Consider the following 9623-nt stretch of genomic DNA (forward strand, 5'->3'; position numbering starts at 1 on the left):
GGCGCGGCACACTTGAGGGACCGGCGCCGCGGAGCCCGGCTTCCGCGCCCCAGCCCCAGGCGCCCCGCTGGCTCCAGGACTGGCTGGACCAGACAAAGGAGTAGCCAAGGAGGGGTTAAGCCTCCCCTCACCCTTCTCAGAATACACTCTTCCAGGCAGCTGGAGCAAGGGAAACGTAGCACCCTAAAATCTCTCGGTTTTGCATGCCGGGTGGCGGCATTTGCTGCCCTTCCCGGGAGGGAGTTGGGCCCAGGCCGGCCCCTCTCCCTCGGACGCCTTCTTCCATTTCTGAAAATTAATTAACTCCGGGCTTGGGCTGGGGCGTCCTGGGCTGGCCAGAGTGGGGGGTCACCAAGGACTCTCTGCCCTCGATCTCAAAGAGGGGTGTTTGGGGGACGTCGAGGAGATCGATAAGTTTCTGGATTCCCAGGGAACCGGCGGACGTGGCTTTTGTCAGGCCTGCGAAAAAGATTTATGAGGCGCCGGCGGAGTGTTGGGCCGGCTTCGCCCGGGCGGCCAACGCACCCGGTCTAATCTTTGATTTCCATCTAATTATTTTTTTTTCCTGCCACCTTCAACTCAGTGTCCGGAGAGGCGAACAAAGGGATGAGGATGGGGGATGGGAAGGCAGGCAGCGGCGGCTCGGGATCCCCCCCATCAGCTTGGAGCCCCCAAGACGCCCGAGGCTCGTGCTTCTGTGAGCGTTCCGGGCGGCGGAGAGAGGAAGGGTGGCCGGACAGGAGCCGAGACCGTGGGCGACTCGCCACGGGGCCTGGGTGGGCGTTGCAGTCCTCAGAAGGGGCCCAGAGCCTGAGCCCAGCAGGGTTTCTAGGGCAGGATCCGTGGCGCGGGAAGGGCTGGGGGGGGAGCAGCTTTCCCCTAAATTGCAATTAATCGGGGAGTTGGTGGGGGGAGTCAGCCCTTGGAAGAGGCGGCACAGGAAGGATTTCTTTTACCCCCGCCCAGAAAAAGAGCTGCACAAGCGGGCGCCAAGAGCGAAACTTGAATTTTTCATGTTGGCGAGAAAAAAAATCCGAAGTAGAAAATGATTTTATTGGTCACTACCCATAAGTCAACTAAAAACAGGGATAATTAGAGAGTGGGGAATTCAGGGGAGCCATAAATCCGCGGCGCCTTCTCCATCGGCGTCGGGAGGCTTTATGGCTTGTTGAGTTTTATTTTGAGAGAAACGAAGCCCCGCGTTTTGGTGGAAGCGGGACTACCGGCCGAGCGCCGCGCGGCAGCCGGACGCCCGGGTCTCCCTCCGGAGGGGGGCCAGTTAGGGCTCCCGCGGTCCCAGAAAGAGGGGCCTTCCCCAACACCGGGACCCTCCTCTCCACGGCGAAATCGGTGCCCAACCCGCCTCTGGGCAGGGGAGTCACGTTCTTCCTCCACCCAAACTGCGATGCAGACAGACAGTAGCTGTGCCTGGGGTCCCGGAGTTTTTATAACGAGATTCATTCCACTCGCGGCTTCCAAACGTCCGCCAGGTCCTGCTCGCTTGGGGGCCTTTTGTTCTAATTTACAGGGAGGAGGGGATGGAACAAACCAACACACAACAAAAAACAAAACCCACCTTACTTTGCAATCTTGCGCAAAGCGGCTGGGAGTGCTTTTCATTCCATGGGGGTTTTTACCCCACCGGCCAGAGGCCCCTTTCCTCTTCTGAAATGGTCGTCTCACGAAGCCACCCTTAGCAGACCGCGTAAAATCCCATTATCAGGTAAGACAGTGGGGGCACTTCTGACTCAGCTGCGGCTAATTTGGGGAGAAAAGAAAGTGAATTCTTCAGGAACTCCAAAATAAAAGCGCCCCTTTCCCTGCAACTCGCGCCAAGCTTCCCCTTTGTTTTAAACACGCACACAAAACCCTTGTCCTTCCTAGGAACGGGGGCGGGGAGAACGGCGCGTCCACATAGAGAAGAGCTCTCCCCCTAAAAACTGCTCTCCCAGGAGCTCTTTTGTTTGAAGTGGGTATGGGGGAGGGGACGGGACGGGGCCGCTCCAGGCCCGCTACCGGGCTCTTCTGACCCAGGAAAAAAAGAAAGAAAAGAAATCCTGCCTGCCGCGGGAGTCTCCTAACCGCGCAAATCTGAGGTTTCCGGGTCCAGGAGGGGTTCGTTCCTGGACACCCACCCAGCAGTAGCCAAGGCCAGGGCTCCCCACTGCGAGTTCCCCCCAAATGGGGCCCCTAGACCTCCAAAGTAAACAGCCCGGATCTGAAAGCGAGAACCCCGGGTTTCTGGGTGGGGGATAACCGTAAGAACGACTACGAACGAAACAGAGCCATAGTGCTGTGGTACCCAGGGTGTCCTGGGTGAATCCTGTGGGACTCAGAGGAGAGCGACGCGCGCGCTTCCACAGGGGCTTCCAGGCCCCGCGGTGCGGGTGGCGGAGAGCCCGGGAGGGGTACCCCGAGTTCGGCTGCCGTCCCAGTACCCCTCAGAAAGACACGTTTGCTGCGAAAATCTTGCACACACCTCCTAGGTTTTTATTCGTCCCCTCCCCAGAGTACGCTCCGGGCGAGCGGGAGACAAGGAGATCGCACGTACCTGGCGGCGCTCCGAGGGCAGTCTCGCGGGCCCTCCGTGGGCGAGGGAGCCCCCCAGAAGCCACTCCCCGCCCGGCTAGTCGCCCCAAGGCCTTTCCCTCCCTCCCCGGCCACGCACACCGCCGAGCTAATTCTCCGGGAAGCAGGAGCGGGGCACTGGCCCGCCTCTCCGGGAGCAGGATCCATTTTCTAGCGCCAAGGCCCGCGCCAGCTCTCAGGCCGCCGCCCGCGCGCAGGGTTCCCCGTGGCCCTTCCTCGGGATCAGGAGAGAGTGGTGCGGCCTGGACGCAGGGCTGCGGTTCGCGCTGCAGCTCCAGGCTCCCGCGCGCCCTTCTGCATCCAGGCTCCTGCGTGTCCACGTTCCCAACGGCGAGACCGGGACGAACTCTGAGGCCTCCGGGAAGAGGCGGCTGCAGCCGCGGTCCAGGCAGAAGCCCCGGGCGGGAGGGGTACCCGGCGGAGGGGCGGGCGAGCTACCAGCGCCCCGCGGCCACGGCCCTCGGGGGCGCCCAGCCCCACCCACGTGGAGGCCCCCGCCCCGCCTCCGCCAGGGCAGCATCCCCCGCCTGGTCCTGCGCGCCCGCCTAGCTCCGCCCAATCGCCTCCCGCAGCGGCCGCTCCCTTTGTCTGGGCAGCCGGTGCAAACCAATGGCGTCGCGTGGGCGGTGCGCAGCTTGGCCAATAGATGATCTAGGAGGTGGGGCCCAAGGGGAGGCTCTCCCGGGAGAAGATACTGCAAACCCGCAAGCTGCTGGACCCGGGCTCTGGGGCCAGAGTACGTCTACAGATTGGAGCTGGCTCTGCCATGGAAATTTGAATTTAGGATCCCTTTCCACTATCAGGAAAGATGCCCCAAAGTCGAGAAGGAAGTGTGAGAGGATGACGTCCGACCTGTGGAGAGCGGGAAGGCGGTTTAGACGGAGTCAGTCCCGAAGCCCCAGGGGACTTGATTTAGAACAGCCCTTTAGCACCCTGGTCACGCCTAGCCTTGCACTTTGAAATTCAGTGGGTACAGCGTCCCCGGAAGTCAGGAAGGTGCCCTGAGATCGAATGGTCAATAACGTGATGTTCTGACTCAAAGGCATCCCAGAGTTAGGGGAGGCGCATAAGCCCTCCCAGGGAGGCTCTAGTATTGGGGGCCACTGCCCCAGGATCACCTGAATGGGCAGCGACCCATTTGCCTTCTGAGCTGGGAAATAATAGGTCATGAAGGAGACTCAGACCAAAATGACCACAGCCAGAGAGAGCTACGTTGCTGGCTTGCCCCTAGACAGAGACAGTGAAGGAAAGCTCTCGGGTGTCCTCTCCACCGCCCTGTGGGGCAGCAGGTGCAGAAAAAAAAGCCCAGAGCCAAGCTGATACCTCCTCAACAAGCAAGCACACCGCGTCTCCCCCGGAAGGCTTTGAGTGGTAAACAGGAGAGTCCACTGCCTAGTCCTGCTCTCAGACCTGGAGGTGTTTCCCAACCTTTTCTCATTTCCTACACCTTGGCTCAAAGTGAAATCACAAACCAAGTAGAAAAGGAAACAGCCCTCTCGTGTGGGGGCTGCAATCTGCTGCCGCCAATGGAAAGCTGAGCTCTGGAAGTAAATGAGGTGCATTACATCCCTGGCCCCGCAGGGCTCCACCTGAGAACTATCAATCCCCACATCTCCCACGCTGTTGTCACAGAAGCCAACATCTAATTCCTTGTTGCTAAAGGCAGTACTCAGCCACCTTTATGGCTCTGTTTTGAAAGTCCTCTTTTCAAAAGTCCAGGGATACTGAGATGGCCTGTGGCTAACTGAAGGGCAGACTGTAGCACTCAGAAGCTGTGGTTGCAAGCCACAGACCTGATCAATATGGCCTCCAAGCTCCCAGGGATTACGCATCCCAGGCTGGACACAAACTGGATTTTGAGACCAAGAGGAATTGAATCAAGATAATGATCTAAATGATTCCTAACAGCCTCCCTTCCCACCCTCAATCCCTAGAAATGATAGAAAATTTTAAAACTCGATTACAATCAGAGAATAAGGATGGTGCCCGTGGAGGCAGGAGAGGGCAGTGCTCCTGTGGGAAGGGAGCCTTGGTGCACAGAAGGAAAACTGCTGGCCAGTAGGAGGCCCAGGGAGAGCTGCTCAGAGGACGTCGTGGGATCCTGGGATAGCGTCCGTGGAGACATTCTCTCCCTGGTCTGTGCTCTGCCGCAGTGGCTGAAGCTAAACAGATACCACTGGAGAATAGCACCTGGAGGAGGAGATCTCCTGTCCACTCGCGGATGGACGCACCGAAACCTTACACACAAAGAGCAGGGCTGGTTAGAACCACTAACCGTGGCTGGAGAGGTGGCTCAGTGGTTAAGAGCACTTGTCGCACTGGCAGAGGACACAGGTTCATTTCTCAGCAGCTACATTGTGGTTCACAACTGTCTGTAACTCCAGTCCCAGGGGAATCCGGTGGCCCTCTTCTGACTGCAGAAACCAAGCACACACACTGTATGTACGTGATATAAACACATACATGCAGGCAAAACACTCATACACATAAAATAAATAGACCTCAAACAGTTTTTTAAAGGAGTCACTAACCTAAGAGAAGCGCCAAACAGGTCAACCTGAGACACTAACGCCTGTCACCACTGTCCTGTCTCCTTCCTCCCGTGGAGGGGGAAGGGGCGGTGGCTGGACTACACTTCTCAAGCTCCCTTGCAAAGAGTGCTCATGTGGGCAGCTTCCCCCAAGCTAGGAAAGGAGTAGGCCTCTTGCTCTGCTACACGCAGTGGCCATTACCAGAGTGACCCAAGAAGTTTCATGTGGAAGGCAAGACCAGCACCAGTGTGGGAGCACCAGTGACCTTAGGTGTTGAAACTAAAAAGAGGGCCCTGGCCTTACTTCTAAGAGGAATCTTGGCTTTTGCTTGGACTGTTTACCCCCAGAGTCTGTGTGTTCAGGCAATTAAACTTACAGTTATTTCAGCTTAAATTTATCTTAGGTTAAATGTCTGAGCCTAGGTCTTAATTCTATGACTACTTCTTCTTTTTTTTTTTTTTTGAGCTGAGGATTGAACCCAGAGCCTTGTGCTTGCTGGGCAAGCGCTCTACCACTGAGCGAAATCCCCAACCACTATGACTACTTCTTTACCACAGCGATAAGACGCCCTGCCCTTCCTCCCAACTTTGGGTTTGGCAATATGGCTGCCTCTGGCACATAGGATTGTTACCAGATGTGAAGTGGATAAAGCTTGAAATGTGCTAGCAAGGTCAGTCTTGTTCTATTGAATGTCAGGGAGCCGCTATGAGGAGATAGTCTCGAAGAAGAATGTACGGGGTGGACCTGGTCTCAGGAGGAGACAGCAGACCTCAGCACTTCAGCCTGTGAGTGTGAATCTGGCGCTGTAAGCCGTTTTCTGTGGTTCTCTAAGCAGCACTGTGTGGTGACAGCTAAGATTCTTGTCCTGACTAATACAGACAAGGGCACTGGGCAGAAGGAACCTTGAGCATGTGGTCCCAGCTTAGAGGTTGGGTTATGGATGGCAGGAAAACTGAGGAGGTAAAAATCACAGCATGCTTTCCTTGTTACCCTGCAGTAAACTGGGAAAAACTGAGAGAAGAGAGGCGAGAGCCAGGATGTTAGCCAGCTACCTGCCCCTTGCAGAAAATGAGGCCAGGTATAACCAAACGCACTTTGGTACTGTGGAGTCACAGGTTGGAAAGGGCACTGTTTAAACCTCCAGACCTGTAGAAGTGGTTGTTATTGTTCTGAGGCCAATGATGAAGGCAGCTTGGTCTAGTGAAAGGACTTGGCCTGCTTGGGCAGGATGGCTCCACAGCTCAAATTCCTGTTGATAAGCTTGATGACCTGAGTTTGATCCTGCGACCCACAAGTTGTCCTTTGGCCTCTGCACGGATGCCATGGTACTTGTGTGTGCACAAGTGCATGCAGGTGCACACACACACACACACACACACACACACACGAGACTTAGGCCTGCAACAACCCCAGATTAGTACTCAGACAGATTACAGGGATGGAGAAAGTAGCAGTTAACTGAATAACGCGTCCCCTGCTGGTTGGAGAGACTCTGTACTTTAGTTCATCTCTCTAAGACAGGATAGCCATTTTTTTTTAAAGATTTATTTATTTATTATGTATACAGTGTTCTGTTTGCATGTATCCCTGCAGGCCAGAAGAGGGAGCCAGATCTCATTACAGATGGCTGTGAGCCACCATATGGGTGCTGGGAATTGAACTCAGGACCTCTGGAAGAACAACCAGTGTTCTTAACCTCTGAGCCATCTCTCCAGCCCAGGATAGCCATTTTTTAAAATGTGTTTGAGGATGCGGGCACTCACAGATATCAGGAGGCCAGAAGAAAGACTTCTGAATGTCCATCTTTCCACCCAAAGGTGTACTTCTCATAGGTACTCTGGCTGGGCTACATTTCTGGTTTTGTTGTAATAGGTGTGGTCACCACACAATGTAGCAGGTACACTGTCCCTGTGCCAGGCACACATTAGCCTCTCTGATGCCCTCTTCCCACACTAGAGTGCAGACAGCTGCTTTAGATGCCACCTGGGTGATGGCAGGGCAGCCATCAGTTCTCATACCCTATTGGCTACTGGGAATGCTAGCCCCTCAACCAGAACACTTGCTTTGGGCAGGCCAGAAAGAACAGACTGTTGTGATGTCATGGGCATCCAAGCTTGGGGTCTACTGGATACAGAGATTTGATTTGCACTAACATGAGAAGAGTGAGTTTTCAAAACACCTGGGAAAAACTTCCAGCTACACTTGCAATGTTTTCTTTTTTTTTTTTTTTTTTTAAAGATTTATTTGTCATGCATATAGTGTTCTGGCATGTATCCCTGCAGGCCAGAAGAGGGCACCAGATCTCATTACAGATGGTTGGGAACCACCATGTGGTTGCTGGGAATTGAACTCAGGACCTCTGGAAGACTAGCCAATGCTCTTAACCACTGAGCCATCTCTCCAGCCCCATATAGGATGTCTTAAAACAGCACTAGGAATATTTTCAGAGAGAAGAATCGTAAGAACAGTGCAGCCAAGTGAAGTGGTGCACACCTATGAACCCTGCACTCAAGAGGCTAAGGCCGTGGTGTCATGAGTTCAAGGCCAGCCTGGGCTACTCAGTGAGTGTGAGACCAGCCCGGGCTATGTGGTGAGACTATATGAAATTGAACAATCATCAAGCTAAGGGTTTGGGAATGAAACTCCATGACCGAGTGTGGACAATATATGTGAGGCCCCGCCCTGGATTCGAAAAGAGAAAGAAAGAAAGAAAGAAAGAAAAGACAAAATAATACAATAATCTGGGGAATTGAATATTCTGGTGGTATTTTACTTTCTTCTTTACGATTTTATGTATTATTCAGAAATTTACAAGAATATATTATTTATGTATTCAGGAAAAAACAAAATCATGTTTATGTGAAATATAAAAATAAACTTAAAAAGATATTTTCCAAAAGTCAGCTAGATGTCTTGGGAAATAAAATATTTCCCCATTGAAATAAAAAATGCTCTTAGCAAGCCAAAGAAGAGGATGGGCTGGTCCACGGGTCATCAGTGAGGGAGGGGGTCAAGCTGAAGAATTTTCTAGAACACATAGTGAAAGGCCCCTCCCCCTAAAAAAAGTATGAAGGAAAAACCAAGCAACATGCAAAACAAGCCATTTAAATGAGATTCCAGAGAATGAAAAGAAGGAGAAGGAATAGTTAAGGAAATAATAAAACTGTCCAGGGCCGAGGGAGACACTAGGAAAACATTTCAGAACATAAGGAAGAGAGGTGCAGGTTCCCGTGGGAAAACATGCTACCTCCAGAAAAAAGAAAGAAGCAGATAACTGATGTTGGGAACTCAAGATTCAAAGACATGGAGGGCACCTTCACCATCCATAGGGGAAATTAGCTGAGCCTAAAGTTTCATGCCTGGCCTGACAGCCGTTCAGTGCCAGGGGAAAACAAACACCACTTTTGGCTGTGCCAAGTGTTCAGAGAATTTATTTCTAACACATAGTATCTGAAATAATTGCTAGATGGAGTACTCAATCCTAAACAAGCAAATAACAAATTCAAGAGGTAGGCAAGGAGGGTACGGAGCTGAGTCCGCTTTCATCAGGGACTATATTGGGAAATGCTCCTGGTGGCCTGGGGGGAGGATCCCAGTGAACTCAGAATGGACAGTGCCCCGGGACAGGGGAAATGACTCGGCAAGACGGGCGCTGACTCTAGGTGGTGGGAAGAGGGGAGGCCAAGTCCCTGCTCAGAGTGCAGGAGGTTAGGGAAGATAACACGGTCAGTCCCGTGCTCACTTCGTAATCGACAGGACCTGAGTTTGCTCCTCAGCACCCGTGAAAGCCAGGTGTGGGGGTGTGCACCTGAGACCTCGCTGTTGGGGAGGTGGAGATGGGAAGATCCTGGGCCTCGTGAACAGCCAGTTGAGATTCAAGTTCAGTGACTCCACCCAAATAAGGTGACGCACACCTTTAATCCCAGCACTTGGGAGCCAGAGCCAGGTGGATCTCTGTGAGTTCGAGGCCAGCCTGGTCTATAGAGCGAGATCCAGGCCAGGCACCAAACTACGCAGAGAAACCCTGTCTCGAAAACAAACAAACAAAAAACAAAACAAAAGGGTGAGAGATCAAGAGAGGGAGCGAGAGAAAGCCGAGCCCACGAGATGTCTTACCCTTGCGGTACAAACCTGACAACCTGATGTCGATTCCTGGAACTCACGTGAAGGTAGAAAGACAGAACTGAGTCCCAGGAATGTCTCTGACCTCCACACCACCCTAATAATAAACAAACAAACAAAGAGTTGTGAAAACTTAAAAATATTTAAGGTACAGAAAAATTGAGAAAGACACCTGTTGTCAACCTCTGGGAGTCATGTGTATCTGCCCGCGTGCAGACACATGAACACACCACACACCACACACACACACACACACACACACACACACACACACACCACACACACACAGAATGACTAGGGTTGGGTTGTGTAGTGTTGAGCACTTGCTTATCATGTACCCTGCCTGAGTTCCATCCTCAGCACCATAAAAATGATCAATTA

General features: G+C 53.0%; 1 long non-coding RNA gene across 1 annotated transcript; it reads right to left on the minus strand.

Annotated features, from left to right (window-relative positions):
- Positions 1 to 1032: 1032 nt before the first annotated feature.
- LOC121831556 (uncharacterized) lies at positions 1033 to 3133 on the minus strand. The gene is made up of 2 exons (XR_006075093.2): positions 2552 to 3133; positions 1033 to 1758 (listed from the first exon to the last, which is right to left on the minus strand). It is a non-coding gene; the product is annotated as an uncharacterized LOC121831556 (long non-coding RNA).
- Between the last annotated feature and the right edge of the window lie 6490 nt (positions 3134 to 9623).

The sequence above is a fragment of the Peromyscus maniculatus genome, chromosome 8 (genome assembly GCF_049852395.1).
Source record: "Peromyscus maniculatus bairdii isolate BWxNUB_F1_BW_parent chromosome 8, HU_Pman_BW_mat_3.1, whole genome shotgun sequence".
NCBI classification, from domain to species: Eukaryota; Metazoa; Chordata; class Mammalia; order Rodentia; family Cricetidae; genus Peromyscus; species Peromyscus maniculatus.